This window comes from Dermacentor albipictus, unplaced genomic scaffold (genome assembly GCF_038994185.2).
Source record: "Dermacentor albipictus isolate Rhodes 1998 colony unplaced genomic scaffold, USDA_Dalb.pri_finalv2 scaffold_17, whole genome shotgun sequence".
Classification (NCBI taxonomy): Eukaryota; Metazoa; Arthropoda; class Arachnida; order Ixodida; family Ixodidae; genus Dermacentor; species Dermacentor albipictus.
In genome coordinates, this window is record NW_027225571.1 from 930,647 (window position 1) to 953,837 (window position 23,191).

The 23,191-nt window shown below is 47.5% G+C and overlaps 1 protein-coding gene across 2 annotated transcripts in view; it reads right to left on the minus strand.

The window, feature by feature from the left end:
* Positions 1-23,191, minus strand: part of LOC139052073 (zinc finger protein Gfi-1b-like) — a 178,623-nt gene that overhangs the window by 76,167 nt on the left and 79,265 nt on the right. The gene's annotated exons all lie outside the window — the stretch shown is intronic.

A 23,191-nucleotide genomic window follows, 5' to 3' on the forward strand; every position in this document is an offset into this window, starting at 1 on the left:
CAGGCCAGTGAGCAAGATATTGAAATGGGATTGGAACTTCTCAAAAAGAGAGAGAAACGGGAAAAAGAAAGAGAAGAACGAGACAGAGAAAAACGAGAGAGAGAGGAACGCGATAAAGATCGCGAGATAACAAAAATGCAACTTGAACTTGAAAACAGACGTTTGGAGTTGTCTCAAGGAAGTGAAGGAGCTCTGGGTCGATCAAGTGAGGCAGAATCGTACCGCATGGACAGGCTATTAAAGCCATATGAGGTCGGGACCGACATAGGCTTGTTCCTAAGCAATTTTGAAAGGACTTGCGAAAAGATGAACTTCGGTCCGAGTACATGGCCACAGCGGTTGCTGTCTATGTTGCCGTGTGAGGCGGCGGAAGTAATCGCCAGATTGAGTGTGCAGGATGCATATGATTATGCGAAAGTTAAGGCTAGTCTCCTGAAGAAATACCGCCTTTCAGCCGAAGCTTTTCGGCAAAGGTTTAGGAGCACAGGCAAGAAAGATAGCGAGGGCTATCCGGAGTTTGCATATAGCTTAAAGGCCAACCTAGTCGAGTGGCTTAAAAGCGCGGAAGCGTACGACAGCAGAGACATGATCATTGAATGCATGTGTCTAGAGCAGTTTTACAAAACCATTCCCCAAGCTGTGAAACTTTGGGTGCAAGATAGAGGTAATGTAAACACTGTGGAAAGGGCGGCTGAATTAGCCGAAGAGTACGCAACCCGTAGAAAGTTGAACGCCGAGGAGGGAAACTGGGACGGTCGAAATGGACCGCGGAAGCCATTTCCGTTCAAAAAGGGTGCGCAAGCTAGACGATCCGAGCCTGTAGACATGGCGGAAAAGCCCGCAGAAAAGAGCGAGGAGAAAGTTAACGGAGAAACCGCACAAAAAGAACAGAAAAGAAAATTCGAATCTGTCAGACCAATTCGCTGTTACAAATGCCACAAACTGGGACATATAGCTGTAAACTGCGAGAAGCCAAGCGTAGTTTTTTCCTACGTGGAGGAAAAGGATGAGAATATGGAACTTTTAAGTCCATATCTCCACGACCTGCAAGTTAATGGAAAACCATGCCGAGTGCTAAGAGACAGTGCCGCCACGCTGGACATTGTCCATCCGTCCTACGTGATGGTAGATGACTTCACCGGAGAAGTAGCATGGATAAAACAGGTTGTAGAAGAACACAGCGTATGTCTGCCCATGGCCAAAGTCAAAATCAGTGGACCATTCGGGGAGCTAGAGACTGAGGCTGCAGTTTCCAAATTTTTGTCACTGCAGTATCCCTACATCTTTTCGAATCGTTCGAATCAGTTACTGCGTGACAGAGGGCTCAAACTGGGAGAGGGCATAGTACAGGCATTGACCAGAGGCCAAGCTCGTAAGATCGCGGCGCTTTCGGCTGAAAATGCTCAAGCTCCTCCAGCTGAAGCAGAAAAGGGGATAGCTTCAATACCCGAATCCGAGCTAGGCCCGACGGACAAAAGAACAGTTGAGGAGAGCCTGCCAGTTGACCAGCTCAATGAGAGCGTAGCACTAGAGTGTCAGAGTTCTAGCCTGCAGGAAGAGCATGCAGACGCGCTCCCAAGCGAGACAGGGTCGTTATTATCACCGGCCTCAAAGAACTTTGATCAACTCTTACGCGTGGATAGAGAGTCACTGGCAGCTGAGCAAAAGAATGATGAGAGCTTAGCTAAATTACGGGACACAGCTAAAGAAGGCATTGCTAGGCGCAACGTAACGATACATGAGAAAGGAGGATTGTTGTATCGGCATTACAGAGATCGAAAGGGTAGGATTTTAGATCAGTTAGTCATACCTACTAAGTATAGGGAGGACCTTTTGAGTCTTTGTCATGGAAATGGGTGGTCCGGCCACCTAGGCATAAACAAATCAAAGGAAAGATTGCTTATGGAATACTACTGGCCTGGCTGTTTCAAAGATGTAGAAAACTTTGTAAGATCATGCGACGCCTGCCAGCGTTCTGGTAAACCAGGAGAGACTTGGAAAGCTCCACTGAAGGTAGTGCCCTTAATAACAGAGCCTTTCAGACGGCTTGTAATAGACACGGTAGGGCCTCTTCCAAAAACAAAATCAGGCTACAGGTACTTGTTTACCATGCTGTGTCCGGCTACCAAGTTTCCAGAAGCAATCCCTTTGAAAGAGCTCAGCTCCACTGAAGTAGTAGACGCGCTTTTGACAGTGTTTGCACGAGTTGGGTTTCCAGCCGAAATTCAGGCAGATCAAGGGTCAGTATTCACGAGCGCACTGACTTCCACATTCTTGCAAAAGTGCGGGGTAAAGTTAATACACAGTTCTGTCTATCACCCTCAGTCAAACAGTGTAGAGAGGTGGCATTCGGTGCTTAAGCGAGTTTTGCGTGCGCTCTGTTACGAGCACAAGGAGGACTGGGAGAACTGTCTGCCGGCAACTTTGTTTGCTTTGCGAACGGTTCCACATGAAGCGACAGGGTTCTCACCAGCAGAACTAGTGTATGGGAGGACACTCCGTTCTCCACTGAGAATGTTAAGAGAGATGTGGGAGGAAAGAGGGGAGAGTCCAACCGTGGTTGAATACGTGCTAAATTTACTGGAACGGCTAAGCGCAACCCAAGAACTAGTCGGAAAGAACATGGCACTAGCTCAAAAGAACGCCAAATTCTATTACGACAGGAATGCGAGGCTTCGTACGTTTAACGCCGGAGACCAGGTAATGATCCTCAAACCTTCAAGAAAGAACAAGCTTGAAGTTCACTGGGACGGGCCCGTTAAAGTGTTGCACAAACTTTCAGAAACTAACTATGCTTTGAGAATGCCCGGTCGCAGGAAGGAAGTGAGGATATATCACTGTAATTTGATGAAGCCGTATGTAGAGCGGAGCGGAGTCGTTAACTATACTGTCAAAGAGCCGGATGGCATTGGTACCAAGTTTAAGGAGGATAGGGCAACCTCCAACTCTGAAATCGGCCTAGAAGAAGTAGTAGAACACTCGGTAAGCTCGCATGCTCTAAGACCCGAGCAGCTAGATGAGCTAAAAGGGGTGTTAGGGGAATATCTCGACAGATTCAGCGATCGGCCGGGTAGAACCGAACTGATAACGCATGAAATTGAGCTGACCTCTACCGAACCAGTAAGATCAAAACCTTACAGGGTGTCTCCAAGACAGAGAGAGATTATGGAGGCAGAGATACAGCGCATGCTAGAGTTGGGAGTTATTGAGCCCGCTGAGAGTGACTACACGTCACCGCTAATACTCGTAGAAACCCCTAACAAGGACCCTCGTCCGTGTGTTGACTACAGGAAGTTAAATGCGATCACTAGGGATCAGCTGTACCCGATACCCAACATTGAGGAACGAATTGAACGAGTTAGCGCTGCTAAATACATTTCAACTATAGATCTCGTGCGGGGGTACTGGCAAGTTCCCCTTTCAGAAAGTGCCAGCCGCTATGCTGCATTCATCTCGCCTGTAGGCACTTTTCGCCCTCTCGCACTCAGCTTCGGGCTGAAGAACGCGCCGTTTAGCTTCTCTAAGTTAATGGATATTGTCCTAAAGGACTTGCAGGAGTTCGCCTTACCTTATCTTGATGATGTGGCCATTTTTTCGGACAGCTGGGAACAACACGTATCGCACCTCAAACAGGTGTTCTCACGGTTGAGGGAAGCCGGCTTAACGATGAAAGCGGAAAAGTGTAGGTTTGGTTGTTCGCAGGTTACTTATCTGGGCCATGTTGTTGGTCAGGGCATGAGACGGCCGGCTGAGCTGAAAATAGCTACGATTGGAGATTTTTCTCAGCCGCGCACGAAAACGGACGTTCGTTCATTTTTGGGACTTGTGGGGTACTATCAACGGTACATTCCGAATTACTCACAATTGGCAAGTCCATTAACAGACGCCCTCCGAAAGGGAGCACCGAGTAACGTACACTGGGATAAGGACAAAGAGAACGCTTTTCAAAGTTTGAAAACGCTATTGGTTTCTCGCCCTGTGCTTCGCGCGCCAGACTACACAAAGGAATTCATAGTTCAATGCGACGCAAGCGACAGAGGTATGGGCGTGGTACTTAGTCAAGTCGGCGACGATAACGAGGAGCATCCTATCCTCTACGCCAGCCGTAAACTAAATGTAAGAGAGGAAGCCTACAGCGCTTCAGAGAAGGAATGCGCTTGTTTGGTTTGGGCCGCCCAGAAGTTGTCGTGTTATTTGTACGGAGCGAAGTTCATCTTCGAGACCGACCACTGTCCTCTGACGTGGCTCAATCAAATGTCACACAAAAACGGCCGCTTGCTCCGATGGAGCCTCACTCTCCAAGAGTACAACTTCTCCGTTAGATATAAGAAGGGAAAGTTGCATAGCAATGCGGATGGTTTGAGCAGGCTAATTTGAATTCTGCGTTTGAGGGTCCCGCCTAAATTTTAGGGTTACTAGTGTTAAATTTATTAAGCGAAGAAGATCCCCTCTCATTTAGCAGGATTCCCTCCATGATTGCTGAATTTGTCAGCAGGAATTTGCTTCAGAAATTGGCATAGTGAAATGCAGCATTTTTTTTGTTTCTGCACTTATGTTGTTGTTGTTTTTTTTTTTGAAGCCTAGCGAGTCTAAAGTGAGAGCCAATGCACGTCATCTCGGCGCAGAGCCGTTTTGTGGGGTTCATTTTGCAGTTGCCTGTCCTTGTTGGATGTTTTGGGGCGGTGACATCAATGCACAAGTGGTCGCTGCGAGCCAAGACATCAATCCCCCCCTGACCAGCAGCCGTTCTCTTCCTGCCTAGCGGTTGTCAGCGCTAGACAGTCGAGACTTTTGGGGCCATGGAGGCGCTGTAAAGAACGGCGGGTTGCACAACAAGATTGTCACCTTGCCACCCGATTACGACAAGGGGTGCAAGACGCGCACCTCCCCCTCTCCGTGCTGCAGCTGCGAGGCGTTCAAAGAAGCGACCTTTGCGCTGGAATCCGCCGCCTTCCTCCAGCCCGCTTCGACATTGTGACCGGACGAGTTTGGTGTGGGGACAATGATTCCAGAGTTCCTCAACGCGGAGCTGATCCGACACGCCTGAAGAAGCTACCGCGGGAACGTCTTATTTTTGCGCTCTCACGGTTCCGCATGTTGCAAAACAACGAGCGTCCCTCGAGCGGCGTCGATTTTCCGGAACGGCACCACCTTCAACGCCGTCGCTTGGGCTTCGGAATGTGTGTGCCTTTGTGTCTGTAAACTGGTCTTCAGAGCAGCTGCGAGTTGGTGGTGTGTAAACGAACAGCCGCCGCGTCGTAGGACCAGCGGATCGAGTGTATAAAAACTGTGGTTGTGCGATTGTTGGACACACTTCTCTTGAGCAGTCTTGTTAGACTGGTTCACTTCTCTCATGCAGTCCTGTTGGACTAATACTATTTTTCTCAAACAGTCATGTTAGACTGAGTTAATTTTCTGTAAATAAACCCCTTTTTCCTCGTTCTCGATGAGAAGCAGTTCTTCACTTCATCAACGATCTCAGCGTAAATAAGTTGGACGACGGCATGGGCCAGCTACCTTCGAATTCATGCCGTACTCCAATCTTGGCAAAGGACCACGGACGAAGGGATTGAGCCCCCAATCCTGACAATACGCAGCTGTTTATAAGCTTTGTATCAAGCAGTAGAACTTACTCAAAATACACCACACCCACAGTTTATTTACTTTCTCTCCTTTCTTTTTTTTATTTTAATGAAAAGAAAACAAAAGAGATGAAGCTCCTCGCAGACCTGGCTCGGAAGCGACGCGACCGCCGTCAGCGGGTTTTCGCTGTCCCCGGTGCAACGCAGTGGCGTGTATTCAAGGCAGACCTAAAGAACCAAAGCGTGGGTCTCGTGTGCGGCCGGAGAAGGGAACGCGGCTATGTAACGGAAGAGATTGATTGGATTGGTCGTGCGCCTGCTTTGTGTCCCGCAGGCTTGCCCCGGGCTATTGACACAACATTAGAAAAGAGCGCGCGCCCGCAGACCGCTGCGTCGGGGTTCCGCGGCGCCGCTCGGTGCGTCGCCAAGGCTGCCGCGCCACTCAGCCCGGGGTGGCGAGAGCGGGCGCGAGACTCGTGTCTGGCCGGGCTCGGGCTGCGGCTCTGCGAGCGAGCAGATGGCAGCAGCAGGGCACGCGTCGTCGGGTGGAATTGCTCTTCGCGTGAACGCTTCGCTAACTCTCGCAAAAAAAGGCAGAGAAAAGTGAGAAAGAGAAAGGGTTAAATTTTTGAAAAACTTATCTGTCTCGACTTGCGAAGGTGATAAACACATATCCACCGCGCTAGATATGAGATCGCCATCGTAACGCAAGTACAGGTAAAGAAATGTAAAAAAAATGAATGCGGAGGAAGCACGTATAGGGTAACTTTCGAACTCAGAGGTGGGTATATCGCAGGATCTTTATACTTGAACTCCGGCGTCAAGGAGAACCAGAACGTTGGTGTTGTGAACGGCGATGAACGAAAAATAAGAAGCAAGCGCCGACAGCGAGCAATCAAATTCACGTTGATCCAGACGGCGCCACAAAACAACGTTCCGCGCACTCCGCTGCCTCTCTGCGTGCGCTGGGTGGAGAGGTCCTCTACGCGTTTACCCCATCTCTACAACGCGGTCGCGAGGGGCGTCGACTGGGATGAGAAGGAGGAAAAGGAAGCGTCTACACACACATCGAGTGCGTGGTTGTGTAGACTGATCTCCGCGACCCCGTTTCGCGCTTATCGAAAGATAATATTATTGCTCCCCCTCCCAGGTAGAGCGAGCGGCCGGAGATTGAAGAGGAGTTGCACGAAGAACTGATCTCGGTGTTCGATCCCCACAAGTGCCTGCCTGTTTTCTTTCTTTCTTTTCTTTTTCTTTCTCGATCTTCGATGAACAATGTCCCCCGCTACCTTCTGTCCCTGTCTGAACGACCGGCGCACGCGGCGACCAGCCCCAACTGCACTCGAGTTCCACTCGGGAGACGCGGTAAGATGCTATTGAGAGGCAATGCAGGAAAAGTGTTCACGCATCGCGGTAGACAATACAATTAGCTTTGTTCATACAAAATATTGTTAGCTCGCACGTTCGCGATGTTAGCGTAGTCTGATCTAACCACACCCCTCGTTCCACGGTTTCTGACCGCGGGGGGGCAATGAGAGCTTCTAGACATGTTTTCCCGCATACACTCGGTCTTAAGTGTACGGCTAGCGACCCGTCCCCTGAAATATAGCATTACTGATGCTTGATGCTTTGCTCTCAGAGCATTCGAGACAAAACAAGTACTACCCGTGTGTCGTTTCTTTGCACCCACTTGCAACCACTTTCAGTAAGCGCCCATCCCGAGTCAACTGAGATTTCAAAATGATCGTAGTTGGGAAAGATAATTCCAAAGGCATCACACAGACTTCACACAGCTGAGCCACAGACAAAGGGCTGCGATAGATCAGAGAGAGAAAAGAAAAGTAAAACAGAAAAAGAATCCCAACAACACACACACACGTACACATGATACACACGAACTGTTTCTGTGTGTGGGCACTTTCACGCAGTCGGCGAAGGCGTTCCTAAGTGTTGCGCAGTGTCACCGTACAGTCCTACGTCACACAGTGTATAGTCACAATTTGTCAGAAAGTTCCCTGGCTTTTAAGTACCGCAGCAGCGCGTTCATAGCAGATCGCGCTGATGTTCACGTAGGCCAGGTTCCAAGGATGTTGCTGTGTATAATTGGGTGCTTGTCCAGTTTGTCTAGGGTGGCTGAGAGGGCTGCTCTTTGCAGGTTGAAACGAGGGCACTCACAAAAAAGGTATGCGATTGTTTCACTGCACCCGCAGAAATCACAAAGTGCGCTGTTGGCCATTCCGATAGCAAAGGAGTACGCATTTGAAAATGCGACTCCAAGCATAGACGGACTAGAAGGGTGCAGTTACGTCGTGGAAGGCCGGGCGGCATGCGGAGCTGTAAATTAGGGTCCACGGTATGAAGGCGTGAACTTGCAAAGTCAGATGAATTCCACTGAGCTAATGTTAGGTCACGCGCAAGTGCGGAAAGTTTTTTTCGCTACGTCGGCTCTCGAAAGAGGAATGGCAACGCAGTAGACGCCGTCATGCGCAGATCGGGCAGCTGCGTCTGCTCGATCATTGCCATGTATGCCATAGTGACTAGGCAACTACTGACATATTATATCGTGGCCTTCGTCAACTATGCGATGGTAGACTTCTCCGATCGCTGTGACGAGCTGCTCATGTGATCCATGGCGCAGTGCTGAGAGTACACTCTGTAGGGCTGCCTTGGAATCACAGAAGATTGACCATTCATGGGGTGGTTCCTCATGAATGAAATGAAAAGCCACACGCAGGGCTACTAGTTCAGCAGCTGTCGTTGATGACACATATGACGTTTTAAGCTGTATTTTGACGGATCTCGTTGATATCGCCACAGCGGCAGCTGAACTTGCAGGTGTGACTGAGCCATGAATGTAAACGTGTACGCGGCTACTGTGCAGCTCATGTAGAAAGCCTAGTGTGACCTGCTTCAGGGAAAACGATGACATGTTAGCTTTCTTTGCGATTCCTGGGATCATCATCAGCAGCAGCAGCCTGGTTACACCCACTGCATGGCAAAGGCCTCTCCCATACTTCTCCAACAACCCCGGTCATGTACTAATTGTGGCCATGTCGTCCCTGCAAACTTCTTAATCACATCCGCCCACCTATCTTTCTGCCGCCCCCTGCAACGCTTCCCTTGCCTTGGAATCCAGTCCGTAACCCTTGATGACCATCGGTTATCTTCCCTCCACATTACATGTCCTGCCCATGCCCTATTTCTTTTTCTTGATTTCAACTAAGATGTCATTAACTCGCGTTTGTTCCCCCACCCAATCTGCTCTTTTCCTATCCCTTAACGTTAACCTATCATTCTTCTTTCCACAGCTCGTTGCGTCGTCCTCAATTTGAGTAGAATCCTTTTCGTAAGCCACCAGGTTTCTTCCCCGTGGGTGAGTACTGGTAAGACACAGCAATTATACACTTTTCTCTTGAGGGATAATGGCAACCTGCTGTTCATGATCTGAGAATGCCTGCCAAACCAAACGCACCCCAGCCCATTCTTATTATTGATTCCTGGGATGCTGAGGCGTATTTCAGGTCTGTGCTGGGACCATAAAGGTGAGGACTGTCGTGATACAGGCATGCAGTTCGATGGCAACAGGGTACGAGTGGCAACAATTATACGACTGAAAGTTGTGTGTGGTCCTTCTGCGGGTAAAGCGGCGAGATGGTGAGAAGGTAGTCGGACAACGTGCCGAATATGCGCCCTGAGAACGTCGGTTGCGAAGTACGTCGATAATGGGTTATCTCGAGCTATGACAATTGTTGCCACTGTAGATACACACTTCGGAAGACCGAGACAGGTCCTTAGGGCTTGAGCTTGTAGTCCCTGGAGTTCACGCAGGTTTGTTTTGCAGGTGTTACCAAGCACAGGGAGCCTGCATCTTGTGAAACCGAAGAACAAGGCGTTATCAGTGAATCAATGGAACGCCCTACCCCACGATAGTGTAACAATCATGGACCCGTCTGCCTTCCAACCTGCCCCGCGCACATTTTTAAATGCATAAAATGCTCAGCGGCCACGTCTTGCCTGGCCTGTTATATATATATATATATATATATTATATATTTTATGGGTATTTTTCATACATCTACCTGCCGCGTGTGCCTTGTTGAAGTGTGCCATGTATTGCAAATGGGAATTGTACCCTGTACTCTCGCCCTAATTTATTTTCGGTTTTTTTACAAACTGCATATTTTACCCAAATCTCTGCTTGATTGTTGTCTTCAGTCGTTTTTATTGTGTTGACATATCATGAGTGAATTGTATCCCCCCTATGTAATGCCTTTCGGGGCCTTTAGGGTATTTAAGATAAATAAATATATAAACAAAATAGATAAAGTTGCAGCACTGACCACACCGATGTGCCATATGACTTTCCACCGAGAAATTTGCGGAGGTGTATTATTCTAACTAATCTCTTCTTAGGTGTGAAACGTGCGGGCTACATGATAGGTCGCGGTCGATTATTACCCCTAAGAAGCGGTGTTTGCGTGCGTTTGCAATTGCTTGCCCATTAATAATTGCCTTCCGAGTCATGCCTTCTGAGTGAAGGTAACACGGCAGTATTTCTCTGAAGACAGCTCTAAGTTCTGTTTTCGCAAGTACACTGCTGTTAACGTAGCTGCCTTTTTTAGCCTTGCTCGTACCTGCAGTCGTGTTAAAGCAGACACCCAAATACAGATGTCGTCAGCATAGATTGATACTGGAAGTGTGTTCGGCAAGCATGTGACTAGGCTATGAGCACTAGGTTGAATAGCGTCGGGCTCAACACTCCGCCTTGCGGTACTCCACGGAATATTTGGTGTTGAGTCGTGGCGCCATTCTCGGTCATCACGACCTGTCGGTGAAATAACTGCATAGCCCCTGAAAAATGCGGCCACCGATTCCGGCTTCAACCAGAGCCTATATAATGACATAATGTGCTACATTATCATAGGCGCCTTTTATGTCAAGGTACCGCAGTGAGTCGTTTCAGACGTTTTTGACGTTGAATAAGCGTCACCAAATCGATTACATCATATATGGATGAACACCCACGCCGGAACCCAGCCTTAGCATCTAGGTACACGTTGTAATGAAGAGCGTAAAATGTGTTATAGCGTGGTTAGAAATGTGCCTTTAATCTTGCGCCTCTCAGGACTTTCAGTAGTAAAGTGAGACATGATGATCTGCTTTATGCTGACAAAGTGCGCTGTGGCAATGTTGTTTCTAATGTTTCTGCGCAGCCGTTGCTCGTGTAAGTTTTCCGCAGTAAAGCTCAGTTGAAGTTCGGCGACTGTCCTTTGTGCATTCTATCTGTGTCCTGTCCGCAAAAGGCGCCGTTATAACGCAACAGAAGCTCACACTGGAGCAGGAGGAATGATTTGCGATTGCGGCACAGCAAGCTGCCGATAACGCCAGGATGATGCCCTTTACAGAGCAAAGTGCTGTAAATTTTGCACGCTAAAAAACTGTACGGCGAAATTGCGGACAAAGCCGGATAGGCGCGGCCAGTGTGGACGGTGTGGTAGTGAAAGACATGTCGAGTATGAATGTAAACACCTGCACACGGTGTGTCACAGGTGCGGCAAACTAAGCCACCTGAGCCGAATGCGCCAGTCAACCACACCTGCTCGCCGACAGCAGAGGTCATACACGGATGGACGGCGCCAGGGTTCGTACGCAACGATAGCTGAAGACAGTGCAACCTCGGACGATAACGAGTCCCTGTACAAAATAGAGGCTTTTCTTCATCAAGAGGCCAGTATCCTCAAGGTACTTTTACAAAGTGTTCAGCTGGAATAACGTCCCTCTAACAATGTTGGTGGACACGGGATCACCTGTAAGCATCATTTCAGCAGCCGTGTTTCAGAAGTGCGAAATGAAGTGGCTTCCGTTGCGGAAAACGCTGATAAAGCTGTCTCGCCTATTGAGCGACCTTCCAGTGCTTGAAAAACTAAACATGACGGCAGCGGCGTAGCCAGAAATTTTGTTCGGGGGGGGCTACGCCACTGGCCCAATATATATATATATATATATATATATATATATATATATATATATATATATATATATATATATATATATATATATATATATATATATATATATATATATATATATATATATATATGCAGCTGCACGTTTTTCGCTGCAACCACTTCAGCAAATTTGAGGAGGTTTGTGGCATTTAAAAGAAAAAGTGTAATTCTACGGACTACTGGCTTCGAATTTTTCATTTAGGAGGTGAATTAGTTATTAAAAATTGGCCAAAATTGAAAATTTTCGGCAAACGAAACTATCAAGTTTAAAACTCCGTGACTCAACAATGAAAAATGATATCACAATTCTGTGAATTGCATCTAATAGTACATCTACAGCGGACAAAATAAATATGTTACACATGAATCTCAAAAAAATTTAGTATTGTGGAAATACGGCTTTTGCAGAACCCTTGTACACAACGTAACCAATTAACGTAAGATACAAATTGACACAGCAAACTTGTCCGCTTTGACTGTTATAATAAATGCCGTTTACAGAACCACAATATCTGTTCTTCATGCATAACTATTAGTTTGTAAACACCGTGCTTCTATTTTTTCAAACTTTCGATTTTCCAAGATATTTTAAACAAAATTCAGGCCCTAAATCGAAGTTCTGTTTCCAACAGACACTAGGATTTAACTTTCTCTTTCAAATGCAACCAATTTCAATAAAAGCGATTAGCAGGATTATCTCAGAAAAGCGTTTCTGCGTTTTACAAGTATTTGAATAGGCCGCGTCGGATTGGGCCCGAGCTAAAGCTTCCTCTTAAACAATTTATCGAGGGATCAAATACATGAATAATAACTGCATTGTCATTGCCAAAGATGCTGCAAACGAATTCTTGAAAGCTACGCTCTGTAAATACAAGTAAAATATGTATTTTTTTCATAAAATATTATACTCGTATGTGCCAAAAATTGTGCCCAACATAACTGACGTCAATGCTTCCATGTTTTTTACCTATTTATTAAGTAAAGAAAATATCACACGAACTTTAGAACTATATCAGTTCGAAACCAGGAAAGCAGTGCATGCCGCTGATATGAAAAATTAAAAGGCAATGAACTGAACAAGTTGAGGACAAATACCTTAATGAAACTTTGTCATTCAAGAACCATGCTTACATTCTTGTATATATGCAATGGCCAGTGAGAAATCTCAATGACGCTGTCGTTTGTTCCATTGTATTACGCAGGAGTAGCTGTCCCTTGTCGTGTATCGTGAGTAATTGCACCGAAGTTCTAGTCGCGACAGAGAGCACGTATAAAAAGCAGGAGTTCTGCAAGATATATGAGGGCAAGTCAAATGAATGAGCCAACAATGGGGTACTTTATTTAAAAGCAGTCTTCATGAGAATTTAGACATTTGTCCTATTGACTAACGAGTTTCGTGATTCCCATCTTATAAAACTCTTTGGGTTGCTGCTTCAAAAAGTCTGTATCTGGTTCCCTTGAGCTGTTTTTTCGGGTGCCCCAAAATGTAGAAGTCGCAAGGTGACAGGTCTGAGCTGTACGGCGGATGTTGCAGCGTTTCCCACTTGAACTTTGCCAATTTTGTATTAACCACATAAGCGACGTGGGGACAGGCATTGTCGTGGAGCAAGATGACCCCATTCGTCAATTTTCCACGTTGTTCGTTCTTGATTGCGACACGCTGCCCATCTGGCGTTTCACAATATCGGAAGCAATTGATAGCCTCTCAAGATTTAGCAAATTCTATCAGTAATGGACCCTGTCGATCGAAAAAAAAAAGTCAACAACACCTTTCCAGCGTAAATGATGGCCTTTACGTTCTTTGGGCGTGGTAAATTCGAATGTTTCCGCTGTAAGCTTTGCCGTCGTGTTTCAGGCTCGTAGTAGGGGCACCAAGGTTCGTCCCCGATCACAGTTGCAAACAAGAAGTCGCCATGCTCATTGTGATACCCGATCAGATGAGTCAAGGCAGAGCGAAACTTCTTCGTCTTCTCGCGATGGATAAAAATCTTGGGGATCCATTGCGCACCAAAGAGCCGATAGCCGAGAAGCTCATGAATTATGGCGTGAACCGAACCGTGACTGATGTTCAGACGGTCTGCCAGTTCATCGATGCTTATCCTCCGTTCTTGTTTCAGCAGCTCATGAACCTTTGAAATTGTGTGGGGGGTGATTGCACCATGGTTTTGGCCCGGTCTTGGAATGTCTTTGCAACGTCCTTTGAACCGTTTGCTCCAACGATTCACAGTGGTCAATGAAATGCAGTGTTCAACGCACACGGCGGTCATATGGTGATTAATTTCTGTTTTGGAAACACGTTCAGCTGTCAAAAACTTCGCGACACCGAGTTGTTCAACTTTTGAAGTGTCCATTATGTGACGCAACCATATTCAACCCAGTGTATGAGAGCATTAAAGAACATTTATCTTCACACCTGCGTGTCACTTTTGTAAATGAGACATGCCGTTCTCCTACGCGCATGCCTCGCAGATAATGAACCGAACCATTATTGCGCGGTTAGGGTAGGCTCACTTTCATTTGACTCGCCCTCGTACATTAGAAATTCAAAGATACAATGGGATATGCAAATGCGAAAATACTGCTTGATAAAGGACAAAAAAGTGTCACTGGAAACAAAGTTCACTGCATGTATACACAAAACCTCGCAACAAGATATTTAAGTATACGTATCAGTCTCCAATGAGTCTATGTATGTAACTGTATAAGTTAACTGTATATAATGCGTCTAATAACTGTATAACTGTAATAACTGTATAATGCGTACATAATACTGTAATAAAGAAGTAACTGTATATAATGCGTCAAACAAGGCAAATAAACATGTTGCACAATCATAGATTCACAGAATCCTAGATTCCGCCCCCATTCCATCCACTCCCCCCGATGTATTGCGCGCGACGGAAGGCGGCGCGCTTGCTCCCCGCTTTTCTCCTTTGCGCACACAAGACTGAGCCACCATCGTCGGCTCACCCATTCCACCTCCCCTCCTACGCTTTCACTCGCACATACAGCATGCAGCGCGTGGTCACGATGTTATCACCCTTGGACTTTATACGAAACATGAGGGCAATGGCAGGAATGCGCCTGGAGTGTCCATATATTTGCTTTCGCAATAATATAATAAACGTATCCGGCAACTGAAGCGTCCCGTCGCCCATTACTTTCCGGAAAAGAAGTATCAAAATCGAACTTTCACCATGCGACAATTCGCTGCGCCGCAACAATGTATTTTTTTTCTGTGAGGCGGAGGCACCGAAAGGAAAAAGAAACGCATAGGAAAGTATCTTGGCCAGAATCTAATGCCTACTTCGGGCACCTAATGGGGCTGCGGAAGGAATACCGAAGAAAACATGAGACGCTTGGTCCACTGAGAACCATACGCGTACTGCTCAGTATCCTACAACGGCGACAGAAGACTTTCCGGAAAGGTTCCGCTCAAGGGATGCGGTGCAATCCTTCGAGTCCCCACAGTGATGGCGGCGAGCGACCATTGTTTTTTTTTTCTCGTCTGCTAGCCAGAAAACGTCCAAAACTCTTTCCGGTGAAAATCCACTCGGCCAGAGCAGACCGAACGCGCATCAAAGTGTACCGCACGGTGGTCGGGGCCATACGAAAAAAAACGTATGCGCTCTGGTTGGCTCTGGCAGCCCATGGTTAGGGTAGCGAGAACAAAAAAAAAATCGAAGAGGCTCAATGTGTCCTCGCGAATAAAAGTCAAAGTAGAAAAAAATAAATAAGAACGTATTTACTTTGGCTGGCTTGAGTATCTTGACATGAATGTTCTGGCGTAGGTTAAAAAAATGTTAATATTTTTTTATGTGACATGACGGCACAAATGAACCACCCCAACGCTTCCTCTCATTGGACCTCGCTGCCTGTTTGTCAACTCGTCTGCTAGTGTGTTGATTTGGATTGTCTCGTTGTATGTTACGATGTAATTAAGACTTTAGAAAAGTCAATAGACATTTGGCGTCAAATGTTTATAACAACGTTAAACCCACAAAGTTCCGCAATTGAATATCTAAAGCACAACTTTGGAAATGTCAATGCACCTTTCACATCAAGAGCTTACGAGATTTATACCCATAAAGTTTCGCGATTGATATCCATGCGCTCCACAGATTCCGTGGCCTCAGAGAGATGCCGCGGCGAGCCCGCTCACCATCAAAGCGCCCTCGAAAATTTGTGCTCGGATGGGACTGCTTGGCGTTATGTGACTTCCGGTGTATGGGCGTTGCCACGAAATCCAGCCCGAGTTTGCAATCTTCGCGGTTAAATGTCTTTTCGAGCGTCAAAAAGACATTCTAGACAAAATCCAGAGTGATTTCCGGCGCCGGAGGTCACTTTGGTCGGCGGTGCATGGACAGCACGAAAAAATTTCGGGGGGGGCTGAAGCCCCATAAGCCCCCCCCCCCTGGCTACGCCCCTGCATGACGGCCATGAGCGATGGGAAAGATGTTTCAGGTACGGTCATAGTGGTCAACAGCTTGGGACCGTCATTATGTGGCTGAGACACGATAAAATCTCTTAACAAGGTCGACGTTGTCATGCTGACGATAGCGGTCCTTAACACTTAAAAGGGCCTCTTCTGCTTTAAAGGATTACATTTTGGCGTAAGTTCCGCGCCAGCCATATTTCAGAGAGGAATGGACGGGCTACTGGGTGATGTTCCAGGCGTGCAAGTATATCTGGATGATTCACATTCGGGAGACCACACAAAGGGAACATTAGAACCCAGTAATTTGTGCAGAATATTATCGTCGAGGAAAAGGAGAACGAGATGTCACAGCTACGGAAAGTCCTCCGGAGACTGCGGGAATATGATCTCCGATTACACAAAGAAAAACGAAAATTTCGGCATAGCGAAGTCACACTACTCGGCCATCGCATCGACGCTAAGGGACTGCGGCCAAAAGACGAGATCATAAAGGTCGTTCCCGAAGCGCGAGAACCCACTTTAGTGAGTGAGCTGAAAGCCTTCTGGTTCGTGAATTATTACGGCAAGTTCCTGCCCAGTCTGGCCACCGTGCTGGCTCCACTTACGCCCTTCTCGCCAAAGGTGTCAGGTGGCAGTGGAAGCAGGACCATAAAGAATGTTGTCGGCCAGTTATGGAGGTCATGGAGGATTCCAAATTCCTGGCCCATTTTGATCCAGATTGCGACGCGTTACCACTAGGAATTGGAGCGGTTTTGTCCCATCGCATCAACGGTGTTTATTACTCCATCGCTTTCCACTCCAGGAAGCTCGCAAGGGCCGAATGTAATCATTCGAAGCTGGAAAAAGAGACTCTGGCACTCGTGTTCGGCGTTGCATGGTTTAACGACTACTTGTACGGACATAAGTTCGTCCTAGTGACAGACCACAAACATCTGACTGGTTTATTTAATCCAAGGAAAGGGCTACCACCACTGGCGGCTGCCAGAATTCAGCGTTAGGCCTTGTTGCTCACCAACTACATCTATAGGTTGCAGTACCGTAAGTGCAGTGAGCACTCAAATGCTGATGCCTTCAGCCGATTGCCACTGGTGGTTACAGAACCACGAAACGGTCATCACGATGAACAGGAATATGTTTTGATTGCCCAAGACCAGGAAGAAAGGGTTATATGCGCCCAAGAGCTGAAAAAAACGACCGATCGAAACACCACTCTTTAATAGGTCAAACAACGAATTTTCGAGGGATGGTCGTGGTGTCGCCCTCAGGATAACGACCAGTACCGGCCCTACTATAACAGAAGGATGGAACTGGCCGTAAGTGACAGTTCGGGTGTATTGGGGGCATCGCATTGTTTTACCCGTGGCGGCAAGAAGACGTTAATTGAGCCTCCTGCATGAAACTAATCCTGGTATGGTATCTTTGAAGAGCCCAACGAGAACGCTATTTTGGTACGCGAAACGAGACTCGAACATTGAGCGACTGGTGAAATCATGCTGTGTTTGTGCGCAGGCTTCTGCGATGCCGCCTCCACAGATACCGGCGATGTGGCCGACGATAGGGGAAGGATGGAGCCGTCGGCACGCTGATTTATCAGGTCCGTTGGACGCACAGATGGTCTTGGTCATTGTAGGCTCGTAAACAAAATGGCCTTTACGGAATCCTGCCTGGTCCTTTGCTAGACTTCTGTCAAGCAAAGGACCAGGCAGGATTCCGTAAAGGCTACTCAACAATAGATCATATTCACACTATCAATCAGGTGATAGAGAAATGTGCGGAATATAACCAACCCTTATATATAGCTTTCATTGATTACGAGAAAGCATTTGATTCTGTCGAAACCTCAGCAGTCATGGAGGCATTACGGAATCAGGGTGTGGACGAACCACATGTAAAAATACTGAAAAATATCTATAGCGACTCCACAGCCACCATAGTCCTCCATAAAGAAAGCAACAAAATCCCAATAAAGAAAGGCGTCAGGCAGGGAGATACGATCTCTCCAATGCTATTCACAGCGTGTTTACAGGAGGTATTCAGAGACCTGGATTGGGAAGAAATGGGGATAAAAGTTAATGGCGAATACCTTAGTAACTTGCGATTCGCTGATGATATTGCCTTGCTTAGTAACTCAGGGGACCAACTGCAATGCATGCTCACTGACCTGGAGAGGCAAAGCAGAAGAGTGGGTCTAAAAATTAATCTGCAGAAAACTAAAGTAATGCTTAACAATCTCGGGAGAGAACAGCAATTTACAATAGGCAGCGAGGCACTGGAAGTCGTAAGGGAATACATCTACTTAGGGCAGGTAGTGACGGCGAATCCGGATCATGAGACGGAAATAATCAGAAGAATAAGAATGGGCTGGGGTGCGTTTGGCAGGCATTCCCAAATCATGAACAGAAGGTTGCCATTATCCCTCAAGAGAAAAGTATATAATAGCTGTGTCTTACCAGTACTCACCTACGGGGCAGAAACCTGGAGGCTTACGAAAAGGGTTCTACTCAAATTGAGGACGACGCAACGAGCTATGGAAAGAAGAATGATAGGTGTAACGTTAAGGGATAAGAAAAGAGCAGATTGGGTGAGGGAACAAACGCGAGTTAATGACATCTTAGTTGAAATCAAGAAAAAGAAATGGGCATGGGCAGGACATGTAATGAGGAGGGAAGATAACCGATGGTCATTAAGGGTTACGGACTGGATTCCAAGGGAAGGGAAGCGTAGCAGGGGACGGCAGGAAGTTAGGTGGGCGGATGAGATTAAGAAGTTTGCAGGGACGGCATGGCCACAGTTAGTACATGACCGGGGTTGTTGGAGAAATATGGGAGAGGCCTTTGCCCTGCAGTGGGCGTAACCAGGCCGATGATGATGATGATGAAACAAAATGGTTCGGAGCCGTACCATTGAAGGTGGCCACGTCGGCAACCACAGTCTGTAATGGTTGAGGTCGGGCATGAAATAGATGGTAGCTGGCCCATGCCGTCATCCAACTCATTCGTCGTCCAACACGCTGAGGACGTTGTTGAAGGGAAGGACTTGTTCTCATCGATAACGAGAAATATAGGATTTATTTACAGTATCTATATGAGAATGTTCATGTTCATCAGTCTGGCATGAATGAGAGAGAATGCACCCTCAGCAGCCGCGCAACCGCTGCTTATAAACACTCTGCCTCCCCAGATCCCTAGGGGAGGGAAAACGGGCGTTCGACCTTCGACGACTTCAGAGCGTCCAAAGTCATCGCAGCCTACCCGCCTTTGAGAGGGAGGGTTTACGCACTCACTTCCGCACAGGTTGCACTGATCACACCAAGGTGAGAGAGTTTTCGCAGACACAGGTTTTGTCCTGATCAGGCCCCTCTTAATCCCAGTGTTGACCCCGCAGACAGTGGCCGCGGCGTCTCTCCATTGACTGACGACGTCTAATGCCCGTGAGACGGCGCCGCAAAACCTCTTCTTCCCAGAGTTCCCCCGCTTCAAACAAACCGTACGGTGATGGCGAATCCACTAATAATACTTGGTCCGCCGACTGCGTCTAGGCATCCCGGAGCCATTCCGTTAGGGACGCGGCGCATTGTCATCCTTACAAAGCGAGTCGCCGCCACAGACATGCCTGCGCCTTTCCGACGGTCCCTTCCCCGAAGGTCGCCAGCCACTGCCGGCCGAACGTAACAAGTCGTAGCTCTAAGGTCAATATTTGCATGGTTTGGGCTTCCAAAAACGTTTGTGTCCGGCAATGGACCACACTTTGTGGGCATAGCCTTTCGCGAGTTCCTGGCACGTAACAAGATACAACTCACAACAGCACCCTGTCACCCACAATACAAAGGGTTGTTTGAAAGAGCGGTGCGCACGCTCAACGAAGCAAAAAAAAAAAAAATCCGGGAAAGAACTTGAAAGCGCGGTTGGATCGTTTCTTGTTTTGTTTTTTCAGGCACCGTCGAACAGCTGGAGAGGATGGCAAGTCGCTGGCAGAACATTTGTTGGGTTACCATATTAGGATGAAGCTAGACTGCATCGCGCCCAAAGAAAAATCAGCAAATGGCTCACCGACAGCAGGGACCAGAAAATTTAATACAGGTGAACCAGTCTGGATGCGCAGTTTTGGAACAAGTCAAGGTGAATTTCAGAGGTATAGTGCAGAACCAGCAAGGTTCCAGAATGGTCACCGTGGATTGTGCACAAGGCCTGCAGCAGCGGCATCTAGGCCAGCTGAGATGTCGAGCTGAATCAGAGGACTGCTCCCTTGGCGAGAAAAACAAGCAGGGACTAGCGGAAGATACTGGGAAAATGGCGCAAGTCCATCCAGAAGAAACCGTAGTGGAAGGGGTACCACCAACCTTGTGAAGATCAACACGGTCAAGGAAATTACTTTAGCGTTACGCCTTTTAAAAGGGGAGAGATAATGCGTCATCAGTAGGCAGTCATTTCAGCGCAGGTCACTGCAACGTCATAGGCTTGCAGTATAAACAGGCTGCTTTACCTGGCTTCCTTGTATTACCACTGACACCGACATAACTGTTTAGTGCGGCGCATATTTAAATTTTCAGCGTCATCCATGTGCTGCTTAAGCAGAAAGTACCGGCTAGGCTCGCGCGCTCGCACACAATATAATTTTAGTACTCAAGCCGAAGGAACATAGCTTCTGCTTCAGACCTTCTGATATTGTGACATTGCATTCATTCACAATTGGCCGTACAAAAATGTAGCAGTTGCTCAGCACTTGAGAGACTAGTTCTCGATACATTACTGCGCTTGGAAGTTATAGTATTTAATTGCAATGGCAATTACATAGATACTCCAGCCGCATTTCTACGGTCGTCGTCGCTGTCGTCACCATGATGTTCCGTATAGTCCAAGGGCGATAACATCGTCGCCGCGCACCGTATGCTGTATGTGTGAGTGAAAGCGCGCAAGGGTGAGCCAACGACGGCAGCTCAATCTCGCACGCGCAAGGGAGGAAGGCGAGGATGAAGCGCGCCGTCATCCGTCACGCGCTAAGCACCGGGGGGAGGAGAGAGAGAGGTGAATGGCGTTCTACTCCGGCGCCGGCTGCGTATGGCGCGGCCGCCCGGGTCCTATATTAAAAGGGATCTGCAATGAATACAGACTCTAGGTGCACCGAGGGCTAATATATTCGTGTGCGCTCTGTTGTCGCCTCTTCGTTCGCGTTGAAGCGAGAGCCAGCACCAAGGCCCATTCGCTCGTTGCTGTGGCTGCGTTTCGGCTGTGTTCACGCTTGAGCTTTCTCCCTCCATCGTTTCGACAGCGAGTTTCCACGCTCATCGAGTGATATGTGTTCATGTTTACTTGTGCGCGCGTGACTCCATGCTTGTTAATTCAGTTAGTACGCGAACATTTCCGCGTTTATACGGCCGATGAATATACTATTTCGTATAGCTCTCTACTAATTTGCTATTCCCGTCGATTCTTCGCCCTTCGGACGAAACTGCGCCTTTTTCTCATGGTTTGAGCAAGCAGGAGGCCACTTTAATCGGCTTTTCGCCCCCTCTACGGAAGACTTCAGTTGAGGTAAACTTGCGGGGATCTATAAAGATTGCTTTTTTATTCTTATTCGAAAGCACGGCTGGCTCCCCGCCGTTCCTGGCGAGCTAAGGGTGACGCACTTGTTTGGGGAAGTGCTATCGCCATGTAACCGCATTAGAAACGCAGCATTTTTTCTAGTAACTTACTTAGGTTGCCTATGGGCTGAACGTTGAAATACGTGTGGTCATCCTTGCAGATATTTTTTCATGCTTGTCTGTGTGTGCGCATTTGTGTGTGTATGTGTGTGTTCGTGCAGTTGTGTGGCGCGCGCGCTTGTGTGCAAAAACAATATGACGGCACCTGCAAAGCTTAGGGTCAAGCGACCCGCCATGGTTGCTCAGTGGCTATGGTGTTCGGCTGCTGAGCATGAGATCGCGGGTTCGAATCCCGGCCACGGGGCCGCATTTCGATGGGGGTGAACACACCCGTGTACTTAGATTCAGGTGCACGTTAAAGAACCCCAGTTGGTCGAAATTTCCGGAGTCCTCCACTACGACGTGCCTCATAATCACAAAGTGGTTTTGCACGTAAAACCACATAATTTAATTTCTTAGGGCCAAGTGATTTTACGCACAGCGAAGGGGAGGGTGGAGCTGGGAAGTTGGCAAGGTGGCGTCGTTCTAGCTAGTAGTCCGAAAATTGACTTTTACATATTGTTCTTCTTAATATCTGTTATTTCTTGCTTTTTCCCGATGCTTTTGCAATGTCTAACACAGATAAAGAATGTGCTCGTAAAGGCTTTGGTTAAGGGATTCATAATAGCAACTCGCAGTTTCTCATGACTTAACATGTCATGTTGTTAATACTTTGAAATGCCTAATATCAATTTGAAGTAAAAAGAAACAATAAGACCACGTATCTTTTATCCAGCAGCGGGTACAGCGCTTAACTCGGTGCGCTTATATCCGACACCGACACCTTCATCACTGGTGATGGAGGAGAACGAAATAAACGGAGAAGGCAAGGATATTAATCAGAAATGCATCTGGTTGGCTACCTTACGCCGGGGGACGGAATAGAGGGAATAGAACGACGAGAGAGACAGAGAGGAAGGAAATACGTGGTGAGTTCCCGTACGTGCGCGGAAGGCACCACTAAGCCACACAGAGGCACACATGCCACACAGAGCCACACATGTGGTCACCCAGACCAGTCGGCCTCAAGAAACCCAAAAGTGTATTTGCATACTTATTGGCAATGGAATCATTAACGGTCATCGGCGCCTCCTTTTCCTGTGTCGTGTGGCAGCCCTGCCTGCTCATTCCCCATCATCATCATCATCATCATCATCATCATCATCATCATCTCCGTTATTTTCGGTACTCCTCTGTTCACTGACAGGGGCACGCTTCCAAATGCGCTATATTACAAAAGTCCACATTGTCAGCTCTGATTCCCTTTCTGGTTAGCTCAAAGCACGAACATGGCTGAATTCGATAACATGGCCATATTTGACAGTGTCGGGCATAGAGGAAGATGGATATAAGGAAGGCAGGGATGTTAACCAGGGAAGAGTCCGTTTGGCTATCCTACGCTGGGGGATGGGAGAAAAGGAAGAGAAAGAAGGGAGAGAGAGATGGGGGTACTATAGAGTCAAAGGTGCTCGTACAAACTATA